Source organism: Arvicanthis niloticus, chromosome 26, assembly GCF_011762505.2.
Source record: "Arvicanthis niloticus isolate mArvNil1 chromosome 26, mArvNil1.pat.X, whole genome shotgun sequence".
Taxonomy (NCBI): domain Eukaryota; kingdom Metazoa; phylum Chordata; class Mammalia; order Rodentia; family Muridae; genus Arvicanthis; species Arvicanthis niloticus.
The window spans coordinates 6,047,296-6,059,509 of record NC_133434.1 but is presented as its reverse complement, the minus strand read 5'-3'; the positions used below and the strand labels follow the sequence as shown (position 1 = coordinate 6,059,509).

General features: G+C 51.5%; 1 protein-coding gene across 3 annotated transcripts in view; it reads left to right on the top strand.

The window, feature by feature from the left end:
• Nucleotides 1-12,214, top strand: part of Pknox2 (PBX/knotted 1 homeobox 2) — a 297,178-nt gene that overhangs the window by 28,232 nt on the left and 256,732 nt on the right. For 2 of the 3 annotated variants that reach the window (XM_076924652.1, XM_076924649.1), the window contains exon 1: nucleotides 748-838. The exons of the other annotated variant lie outside the window; for it this stretch is intronic. The gene's annotated coding sequence lies outside the window, so the exon portion shown is untranslated. Of the gene's footprint in view, nucleotides 1-747; nucleotides 839-12,214 lie in introns of those variants that run through there. 3 annotated transcript variants of the gene reach the window in all.

The following is a 12,214-nucleotide window of genomic DNA, read 5'->3' as shown; positions in this document are numbered from 1 at the left end:
ACTTTGAAGAATGAAACAGCAGTGGCTTCTAAGCGCTTGCCTGACATTTGCCAAGGGATAGCTTCTGATAAGGTCCCTTCCCTTGTTATGTCGCCCCCGGAACTACCCCATCACACCCTCGGATGAACTGAGCGTCAGAGGAAGCCTATAGTAGGGAAAAAACAAAACAAAACAAAAAAAAAACAAAAACAAAAAAAAAACAATTCTTGAGACCAGGAATAACTAACCACCTAAGCACCTTTGCTGGGGCCAAGGTAATGAGAATTATTCAAATGCAATCATAAAAATGAGGCCAGCCGGGCAGGAATGGGGTGGGGGTGTGACGGAGGGAACATGTCTCGCCAGTTTGAATATTTCTATTTTCTTGGGGTTCTCTTGAGGTCCACAGAAAATTTCACCTCCTCTCAAGTCTCTTCAGCACCTGGTGTCTTGGAACTCTGCACCAATTGATTGCGAAGGAGAACACAGATAGGGGTGCGCCTGAATTTCTGGGGTCCACTGCACTACCTCTGTCAGGCAACCCCAGGTCTGGACTCCTTGCTGCCTCTCTCTCCAGCAGCCAGCAGGCCGGAGCCTCATGTCTGAGCCGAGCCTCCAGTAGAGGGAGACACTCTAGCAGCTCCTCGCCTGGGAAGCGGCCGGGGCCAGGAGTGGGTGGGGGAGATGGGGGGGGGGGGAGAGAAAGGGGGAGTGGGGAGAGGGGAGGTGTGCGCGCGCGGGGAGGGGGGGGGGAGGGAGTCCGGGGGGCGGGTCCCTGTGCCGCTGACGTCCCGAGCAGTGCTGGGAAGTATAGGCTGTGTTGTCACGCCGGTGTCAGTCTGATGAAGATTGGCATCAGGTAAGCTGTCATTCATTTCCATGTCAGAGACGCTTTTGCAGGCGGCGGCGGCGGCGGCGGCGCAGCGGCGGCGGCTGCTGCTGCGGGCGGCTGCCTCAGAGCGCGTGTGTTTTATTCCAGTCCCCAAGCCAGAGTATTATTCATTGCGACAGGGCAAGGAGGAGAGAGGGAGAGAGGGAGGCAGCAGGGAGGAGAGAGAGGGAGGCAGCAGGGAGGAGGGAGGCAGGGAGCAGAGAGGGACGGCGGGAGCGTGCAGAGAGAAGCTGGGGAAGCGCCGGGAGAGCGCGGAGCGAAGCGGCGCGAGGGGAGGCGAGGCCGGGCGAGGAGGCGGCGAGAAGCGCGCGGCCCGCGGGCTCCCGGACCCGGCCGGTGCGCAGCTCCGTGCCCGCCGCGCTGCCGCCGCCTCGCCCCGCTCCCCTCGGGTCCGGGGCCGGGCGTGCATTGTCTGCGGTTGGGAGCATCTGGGCAGCGGACTCAGAGCGCAGCGGCCCGAGAGCCAGTAGCGGGCGGGCTGGGAGCCGTGCGCCCGGAGCTTCCCGGGACTCGAGCCCAGGGACGAGCGCGTCGGCCGGAGTCCCCGTGCAGGCGGCTCCAGGCTGGGCGCTCAGTGGGGGCGAGGCTGGGAACTGCGGGCGGGCTTCGGGTTCTCCTTGCCCGGGCTCTAGGAGTCCTGTGGCTGGCGCTTTCTGGGTGTCACCATCCCCAAGCTGCCTTCGAGTGGTTGGAAGCGGGAGCAGCCCTAGCCTGGGGCCCGGTGGCTGGAGTCAAGCAGTGGCGGCTGCGTCCTGCCGGGCCCGGGGAGGCAGAGAGAGTAGAGAGGTTTTCAGGAGGATCAGTGGGGACAGGGGAACATATGTGTGTGTAAGGGGTCGGGGGTGTCAGTCAGAGAAACCAAAACCCGAGGGTAGACGCTCAGGGACTCTAACTAGGAGTAGGAGGAGAATTTGTAGGGTCACGGGCTTTCTGCATATTGTTGGGTCTTTGGGCCGGGGACGGGAGGAGGATTAGGGGTCCTTGGCGAAGAGCCAGAAGATAAATTCGTAAAAAAGGGGTGGGCACGGAAAGCGCCCCGAGCAGAAAGCCGAAGGAGATGGGGCAGGGTCCTGAATGTGCCGCGCGAAGTTTCTGTTTCTTTCGGGTTAGGCTGGCTCCAGAAGCCAAGGAAGAAACGAGCGCAGTGGGCCGCGCTGTCTGGAGAGTCCTTCACAGGGCAGCCGGGGTTCCCGCGCGGTCGGAAGACGCGGGTTGGGAATGGGAGGGGGATGCGGATCAGCCTTTAAAGGAGGGCTGGGCTTCGGGGCAGGCTAGAGTTTGGGTCGCAGGAATAAGGCTGTTTTCAGAATTGGGACGGAAGGGCCACTGTGTAATTTACACGCCAGCAAAGACAGAGGGCTGGAGGTAGGCGCCGGAGCCCCGGTTACATCCGAGGCTTGACTCCGGTGTGGGTGACGTTTTTATAAATAACTGAGATTCGGGATCAGGTTATTGAAATGTGGAGAGAATTGCGCGTCCGGGTCCTAACAGCGTGCGGGAGGAAAAGCTTTTACGTAGGCAAGAAAAGTAGTTGATCCCAGCCATGGTGAGCGAGCCCCGAATGTCTGCTCCTTTTCTCCCTAAAGCGAATCTTGAGGATGAGAGGATCTGGGTGCACAGGGCTGAATCCTAGGAGAAAGGCTCTGAAAGGTAGACCAAAATAGGGAGATTCAGCACTAAGTGATCGGGTAGCATCATCCGGGTCCGAGTGGGGCCGAGGAGCTGGCCCTGCAGACTCAGCAGGCTCCGGGAGTCACTTGCGGTCTGCGGCCTCAGCGCGGAGGGTTGGTTGCTGGGGGCCCTCCGGGACAGCGGTCGGCGACGCAGGCAAGCGGGCCGCTAGTAGAGTGGTGCCACTAGGGTTTGAGGAATCGTGGCTGCCGCCGAAGGAAAGGTACTCCCGAACTCGGGTTCCTCATCGGACCTGCTGCCTGTTTATCTGCAAGCGATGCTTGCTTTATCCCGGGCAATGTCGGAGAGCGCACAGGCGGGCCCATATGGACAAGGTTCTGCCCTAGAGGGAGGAGGAAGTTCGGGGTTTCCTTACCCTCACGAATGTTTTATTGGGACTCTGCCAGGCTGTTGGGTTTCTGGAATTCAAATGTTCTTCAACTAGTAGAATCCAAGTTAACGCGCCTAAGCAGATCTAAACATCCGCTCCCCAAAACACACACACCCAAATCTGAGAAATGATGGTGCTCAAAAGCAACATGGTGTTATCCCGATAAACTCTGGCCCCTCTGCCCTCTCACTCTGCCTCCTGACCTTCCCGTGGCCCCTGGACCTTGGTGCAAATGTGTGTGTGTGTGTGTGTGTGTGTGTGTGTGTGTGTGTATGCCTGTGGGTAGGTGTGGGGTGTCTCTTAGTTGGGGGCTCACATCTCATACTCAGACTGCTCCCTCAAGGCTCGGGCCTAGCTCAACAGTGGGTGGAGTGTGGAGGGGTCCTAAAGAGGGGGAGAGCGGATGGGGGGAGGGTTGGAGGGTGTTACACTCTGGTCATTTAGATAAAGAGTGCATTGAGGGATGGAGGTAGGTAGGGGTGTGTGTGTGTGTGTGTGTGTGTGTGTGTGTTGGGAGTTGATTTTCTCTGTGCATGCTCGCACCATAGATTAAGAAAGCCATCCAGTCCTTTGGGGCACTGAAGCCGCAGGACCCAAGAATGGCCACCGCGGCCGGGGGGCGCGGCGGCGACCGCTTCCAGGAGCTGTTGTTTTCCAGACTTGGAATTCCTGCGCGCTCTTCTCCAGCCCAGAGCTGAGCGGGGGAGGGAGCCGTGACCCCACCGAGACTCCCTGGTCACCGCCTCCCTTTTGTGAGATCGAAAGGCATGAAAGCCTAGAGAAAGAGGATCTGCAGGGAATGAGGGCCAGGGGGTTACTCAAGGGAGATGGGCCTAGCAACAACCACAGTAAAATGCCTCGTGCAAATCGCAGCGAAGTGTACCCAACTCGAGACTGGCTGTTTTATGGTCCTTTTTAGGAGTTTACTGCTCTGTGCTTTTAAGTCTATAGATTGCTTTAAGTTAATGAAAGTGCGGCTTTCAAAGGGGGCCTTTTTATTGTGTGGCAGCGACAAATCTAGTACCTACCCTTTACTCTTCCAAAATGGGCCCATTTAGAAAGAGGGAGCTTGCTGGGGTTCCCACATGAACAGAGCTGGGGGCTGGGGGTGAGGGGAAGGACACCATTTGAAAATGAGGATTAATAAAAGACAATGTTCGAGTAATTCAGGAAGATAAGTTAACTTCTCCCCCATTCACAGTTTCATCTGTGCATCCTCCAGTTGCCTCTGGGCTTTCACAGAAGCTAGCTAGCTTTAAAGGTTGCTCGTTGCCTCTCTGGTAGCCCCCTCCCACACTGCTTTATATAAAGCCTGACCCTCCTCAATTCAACAACACAAACTGGGTTCCAGGATTTTAACGCGGTTACTAATTCAGACTAAAATATTTACTTGTGCCCCGGGGGAGGGGCCTTGCCTTGCAATCAGCAAGATGGATCTGTTTTAAAGGCTGGAAACCCCAGAAAGAACAAGAAAGGCTGTTTTCAGTGGTTTTTTTTTTTTTCCTTCCTCCTTTCAATCTATTTGGCACAAAAGGTGAGATGACAAGGATTTTGACTAACACAGAAACTGCAGTGGGGCCTGCCTGTGGCTTTGACCACATGTCATAACCATTTAAACTGTGGTTACTTGCTCAAAGCTCAAAGCTTCTCCAAGCTGGGTTTCATTAACTCTACACCAGTCGCCTGGAAGTTCAGTAGCAATAAATTGTATAAACACATTTGAAGTAAGTTAGTGATGAAATAAGGAGAATTACTGTCTCGTGAGCGGAGAATCCTGAATTCACGGAGTTCTAAGTTAACTGGAAACATACTTTCCCTCTCTCGGCCTTAAAGTTTATAGGTACACCAGAGTGTGTGTTAAATTTCTTTCTGCCATGTCCATCTTCAACCCTGGGCTGTAACTCATTAGAGACCAAGGCGTGCATGCCTAGAAAGCAGAAGGCTGGATTTAAAAAGGGGTCTCTATTAGCTCCGTTTAGGAACTGAAGCAGAGGGAACGATCAAGATCAACCTGATTTCCCTGCCCTTACCAAACGCATGAGGCCATATAAACAGCCACAGAGCGGGGGCAAATTAGATTTTTAAATGTTAGACGCTTAATAATACTGCGTTGTTTTTTTTTTTATTAAAGAAACAACCAATAAAATTTATAGGCTTCCAAGATGTTGCAAAATTTCCTTGGTATTTATTTACACCCCCACCTCACCTTTCAGAAATGCAACCTCCAATTTTGGACTTTGGTTCCTGATTTACTTAATATAGAGCACATTTTAAAAATTAATTGGAGGCAAGTAAGTTGTGCAGTTATGAGTTTTTCATTGTCCTCTGCATCAGTCTGTAATATATATATATATATATATTATATATACATATACACATATACATATATACACATATATATGTATATATATTCTATATGATATACATATATATGAATATATATTATATATGATATATATAGATGTACAAGATATATATAAGATATATCTTGCATATGATGCATATATATGATCTCTCTATATATGATGCATATATCCACACACATATGTATATCCAACGATTGTTGGAGGTGACAGCATGTGAGGCAAAGTATCTGGATCAAATAAAATGCAGACCCCAGGATGGAGAGGGTGCAAGGGTACATGCAGGAGAGGCAGACGAAGCAGTATGAAAACCGAAGTCATCACGAGCCTTGAATCTAACCAATACACCACGCTTTGTATAAGACACTTCATATAGAGACCCATGACTTATTGATATTGAATTATATCGAGAAGCAGAATTTAGAGGGAGGAGCTGAACTTGCTGGGTTTTACCCAGGCGGCCTGGCCAGGATAGTTGTGATGGGGCTCTGCTAATTTAATTAAATCTAATACCTGACAGTAGGGAGGAAGACAGGAAGGAAGCGGTGGATGGTAATCAGGGCTGGCGGGTCAGCCTGCTGAGCTAGTATTTGGGCTGGAATTTGAGGGCCTGGCTCTATGGCTCCAGCGGGTCCCCCAGCTGCCAGGCTTTGGTTTCTTCATCTGTTGAGCGGAATGTAGCACATGCTGTTTAGGCTGCAAGGAGCGAAGAATGGACACGGGGCAAGTACAGGGCTCACTGTAAATAGTAAAGACTGCAGAGACAGGGCTCCTAGTAGCAAGGTTGTGTTCTTCCCGAAGGTGCTTCCTTCCTTGCCTGGCTCCATAGCCTATCCTCATAATGCGTGAGGAGTCTCTAGACTTTCGTGAAAGACTAGTCTCCTGCCTTACATCTATGAATCTGAAAACTCTACTGTGATTTCCTATACCAGCCACTTTGCCAAGCCAGGCTGTCCTGGCTGAATTGGGGGAAATCAGCCTGCTTCTCCCTCAGTGATTTCCCTCTGGAATACCCTTCATGCCTCCAATGTACAAGGAATGGGACATATCAGAAATACGAGCTCTGCTTTTTTTATACTGGGGGTGGGGGGGCGGGAAATAAGGGCCCAATCCTGATTGGTGTGCAACATCTGGTCCTGCTGGGGTCTGGGGGGAGTGATGGGTGCTGATCTGGAATGAGCCATGGCCTGGACCTCACTCACTCAGCAGTCTCCATTCAGGCAGATCAAAGCAGATTCTAAGGGAGAGAGCCCAAGAAGTACACCTGCCACTTCTTCAAAAGCTCACCCTTGCTTGTAAGACTCCTTCTTCCGTCCCAGTACCCGAGTTTAAATTGAACATGTCCTGAGACCGGAGACATGGCTTCAGTAGAATGGGTACTCTTTTTAAAATTCTCTGCTACTCTATTGGAAGCTTTTCTTCCATACACCCTTTCGGGCTGGTCTGGCTTCAGGTCACATTTTGGTTTCCGTTTTGATTGGGAGTGAGATGATTGGGGGATGGGGCTCGGATGAGACCCAAGAGAGAGGCAGAAGCTGTGGCAGTTGAAGGATGAGTCTTTCTCCCAGAAGTCTTCTAGAAACCCCAGGCATGAGGGAGCACCAAGTCCTGGCACAGCGTGGTTCATCGTGCTCCATGAAAGTAGGAAAGAGCTTGATGAAACAGGGGAGGGGGATATGTTTGACTTGGTCACTTATCCCAAGGTCTTCCTTGCCTGCCTGGGTTTCTAATTACCAGAAGGACCGCTGCTGTTAAGACCTATCTCACTAAAAACACATCCCTATGTGTAAGAAGAAACCCTAAACCAGGCAGGATATTTTAAAACTGAAGCAATGAAGATTAGATTAAGGCTCCACCAAACAGCCTGGTTCTCGTATTATTTTTGGCTGGAATGTGGAGAAAAACAGCTGGCCCTGGGGCCCTGGGCAGACTCTGGAGGCTTCAGACAGGGTTGGGGGGAGTGGGCTGGGGGCGGATGTGGAGATGTAACTATTCTTTGCCTAGTAGGATTGTGGCCAGTTTCTGAACCGCTCATTCTAGGTAGGGGGAACAAAGGAGGAGGCTGTGCTGAGAGAGGGGCCGATGCAGATGAACCAGAAAGGGGCCACAGAAGGTGTAAGTCACAGAGCGCCAAGGAGCCTTTCGATACCTCACTTCATTAAGAGCTAGTGATTGCGTTTAGTGTATGAGACCTCCACTCTCAGGCTCAGAAATCCAGCCATTCTCCACCTGGCCTTGGGAGGAGCCTTCATGTGCTAGGCCTGAATTGAGCGGTGGGGAGAAAGAACAGGTAGTTGACTGAGATTCCTGTAGAATCCATCATGAACGCCTGTCCTGCCTTCCTAGGTAGAGGCAGCACACACTCATTGCCTTTGGTGTGTCTGGGCCAGTCCAGGGCACCGCTAGAACTTGGCGTGCAGTGTTTGCAGAGGCTCTGACTGGACTTATCATCGGAGAGTGCCTTTAGAGCCTCACTCTGCTCCTCATCTGCATGGGTTTTAAACACTTGCTTAGGATCTTTGTTTTTTTTCTCCTGTAACCTGGGGGATGATGGAGCATAGCTGGCGGGGTTGGAGGAGGGAGTCCATGTAACTGCCCAGGACTATGCCAGGCAGGCAGCTCAGTCCTGGTTCTCTCCTCCCACAAATTTTTTTGGAACAAGAATCAAATAGGTGGTTTTTTTTTCTTCAGCGTCTTCCTTTCTATTTTTGCTTCTCTGGGACCAGGCATGGGCCACTTTGCAGGTCACTGGCACAAGCTGGGCACTCAGCCCCTTGTTGGGAAGCTGGAAAGGAAAAGAGATGTACAAGTCCCAGGGCAGCTGGGAGTCGGAGGGACACAAACACAGGAGGGAGAGAATCACAGATATGGGAGAGACAAGGTGCCCACCAGTTGTTAACCAGAGGAGGCAAGTGTGGGCCCCAGAAGGTGAAGTAATCAGGGCTGCGTAGCCTCAACCAGCCCCTTCTCTGAGGAGGCGAACTGAGGGGAGGTTCTTAGCTGTGTAGGGAGGGCTGCAGGGGGAGGGGTGAAACCCGACACTCCCCAGGTCACAGTGCTCTGCTCTCAGCTAGACTGTCAGGGTGACTGGGGGTGGGGTGGGGTGGGGACAGCCTGGATTAGAAAGAATTACTCAGTCCCTCTGTCTGTCTCAGGTGTCCAGACATAGCTGCTCCTTTCTATGCACGGTAGATTCTGAGGGGACTTTTTGGTCTGACTTCTTATTGGGTGCAGTGCAGCTTAATCAGTTAGTGCATAAAATCCACACCCTCCTTACAACCCAAGCAGAAAAAAGTGGCGACTCCAGGTTCAACCCTAGCCTGACCATGTTCTGGATCGTGAAGCAGAATAGTCAGTGTGTTAGAATGATGGAGAGAACAGGGGGCAGGTGTAAGGGTGACAGACAGTGGGTTCTATTTCAGACTCTGTCATTGACTAGCTGTGTGACATTTGACAGGGAGCTTGCCCTCTCTGGATGTTAGTATTGTCAGGTACCCAACCCAGAGCTTTGACTTGCTCCCAGATGTCTCCTTCAGCTCTAAGTTCCTTGAGTCTATGTTTCCTGCCACATGACAACAGCGGCGATAACACAAACCCAAGCTCAAAGTCCTAACAACACACATACATGCAACAACTGCAGAAGCACCATCCCTGGGGAACCAAGGGGCGTGTGCACAGAGGGTTGGATCTGATGTTCCCAGTGGCCTTCCTGGGACCCATGGGAGTAGCATTTGCATTGTGAGGCACCGTCAATAAAAGCAGCTTCCCTTCTCCTGCAGAGACAGCTGGATGCTGGGAGAAAGGCTTTAATGTCTGCATCTGGAGTCTGTCCCTGATTCTGCGGCCATTGAGCTGTGTGTCTTTGGCACATCTTTTAACCTCTCTGAGCCTTGGTATTCTTAGTAGGGTAAAAATGATACTATGATTACCAGGCATTGGAGGACCTGTGAAAACTCTAGGATAAAGACACCCAGCAGTGGCACATGGCCCTCTGGGAATGGTAGTTTTCTCTCTAAAAAAAGAAAAATGTTCCCACCAGCTGTGATGACACACTTTTTGATCCCAGCACTTGGAGGCAGAGGCAGGTGAACTCTGTGAGTTCAGGCCCAGCTTGGTCTACAAAGAGAGTTCCAGGCTAGGCAGTGCTTACCAAAAAAACAAAACAACAACAACAAAAAAACTGTCTCCAACAATGCCCCCTGCCCCCTCCCCCCAAAAAAAGAAAAAATTTCCCATCTGATCCTCTTCACTTTCTGAAGCGAGCCAAATGGATATCATTAAGTCATTTTACACACAGGAGAACCTGAAGTTCAGAGTAGCCAGTGTGACAATATGCCTACCTGTCTGAAACAAGACACATCCTTTAAGATGGCCCAGGTTTCCCTGACTGCCACTTTCCTTTCCCTTTGTGGGGGACTCAGCCCCTTGCTGAGCTTCTGCAGCTGACTTGCCAGGCTTTACCTGTGTCTCTCCTGAGAATTATTACTTTTTTTAAAACAGAAACAAGCTTGATTCACCTCCCCCATCACCAGCCTTTTGTCTGACAAATGCCGAGGAGAGCTACGGGCTGTTATGGAAGCCAAAAACCTGGAAGACATATCTATATCTATATATTTAACTTCTATAAGCCCCAGGCCAGACAGGGTCAGGCTAAGCAGCAGAAATAGGTTGTGTTAAACACAGAGGTGAGGAGGGATGAACAAGAGAGTGAGACAGTGACTGAGGGAAGCTGGCTGGGCCGTGTGTGTGTGTGTGTGTGTGTGTGTGTGTGTGTGTGTGTGTGTGTGTGTGTAAAAAGTCCTTGAGGCCTGAGTACCGGATCCTCAGCTGACCTGTCTGACAGACATCAGTCCTGAGAGAAGTCAAAGTGCAGTTAGCCATTTGTAACAAGGTCTAATTCTTCACAAGACACAGGTTCCTTCCTTTCCAAGCTGGTTTGTCCAGTCTGTAGAGCTGTTCAGAAGCTCTCTGTAGTGTTGCTAAGTGCCTCTCTTTCTGCCTGAGGTCTGTAGGAGGTCTGTAGGCTTCCTCCCCTCTGGAAGCTGCTCCTGCTTCCTCCCGAATTCCTATTGTAGCTGCACGACCAAGAGCACTGACCGACCAAGCCAGAGAACCATGCTGTAGGCTCAGAATGCTTGACAATGGTTTATTCTCATTTCTGTGTTCTCCCTAAGGCTCCACTGGTCACTCAACAGACGTAGCCTGGGCCACTATCCACGGGCAGTGAGTGTGTGGGCCTCACTTCCTTAGACCAGATTAACACAGCGACTAAGCAAGTGTGTGATTTCAGTCTCTTAGCTTCTCGGAGTGTATGCCCGATCATTTTGTAGGAAAGGAAGCTAAACGGTTGTTCTTCTAGGTTTTTCTGGCTCTGCTGCAAAATGAGCATGAGGATGCTGTTGACTGCCCAATGTGTGCACCGGTCTGTAAATCACCACAAGTTTCATTGATGATTAAGATGCCTGGTGCCGGGGACATTCAGCCCATAGGTTGTGGATCTAGCCACTTTCCGTTAGATTGTAAGATGCACTTATTTGGATACAGGGGTAGGGAGAGCACCCATGGAGGGGCCTGCTGAGCTCTCCAGCCTTGGAGGAAGCCAGGCATGAGAGCTGGGTGGTGTGGGACTAGAAGGTGCTGCCTCTGTGGTCCTGAGCAGTCTGGATAGCCACTTCTGCTCCTCCCCGGCTATGCCCCTCTCAGTGTTGGAAGAGGACAGATTCTTCACATCCGGGAGGCTCTCTTCCAGTGTTATGACTGCCCAGCTCCTGCCTGGGAGTATCTCCCGACACTGAGCTATCTATCACCAAAGACCCAAGAAAGAAAGTGAGACTTAGAGAGAACTGGAGACTTGGTCCAAGACTCAGGAGATTGTATATGATTCTATCTCCAATGTCAGGGCCCAGTGAGTTTTGCTGCTTGGGGCAAGGAGCTATGGGGAAGTTGCTAGGTTCCTCTATCTCCTTTCCCTTGTACAGTGGCATGCTCATAGGATGTTCACACACAATATGGGGTGAGGGATAGGGCATCCTGTGGGCAGTGTGCTCACAGGGTTCTCTTGACTGCTGTATGGTAAGGTCTAGAGTACCCAGAATGGCATGCTCGCCGGGTCCTCCTGCACGATGCAGGGTGAGTGAGTTCTAGGCTCTGGCTGTGATAGGATAAGGGTGACAGGAGGGTGACAGTGCAGATGGTGAAGAAGCCAACCACCCAGGCTGGGCCAACGTTTGATGAGAGTTAACGTATGTGGATGTGTTACACATGCTGTATAAGCCAAAGTAACAGCGCCTACACAGTGCCTCACATGTAACATGAGGAGGGGGAGAAAACCAGTTGGCACAGACTATATGTTTCTTATTAGTTTAAAACAGAGCGCGCACACACAAATACACTCTCCCCCTCACGCTGGCTCACAGCGTGATGACAACCATGTTGATGTGATTGAAAGCTGGCAGGATGCCTTTTCACGGCTGCCCCACTACTGGGGCATGAATGGTCCCCTCGGGGATTCCTGAGTGCCTGGCGGTTTTTCAGACGTCAGGTCAGAGCCACCTGGGCAGAACGATGTGCCTACTGTGTGCCTGCACACTGTCCTTTAGGGAGCTCCATGTACTGTGCCAGGCTCATCAGCTGAAAGTAGGCCTCCTTTTCTTCCCGGCTGGCATTGTTTATTCAGTAGGCTTTTACTGAGCACCCTTTTCAGGTATGGGGGGCATAGCAGGGAACTAGAGCTGGGCACTGTCACAGGAAAGGTGACTTATGCCTCACTTCCTACAGCATCAACTGCCCCCAGGGAGTAGCTTTCAGGAGCTGCCTTTGTACATTTCAGGTATGCCCTCCCCGTTCTTGCTGCAGCCTTAGTTGGGTCCTAAGCACCTTGGGTACCCAGAGATGCTATACCCAGAGCCACTCTGATTT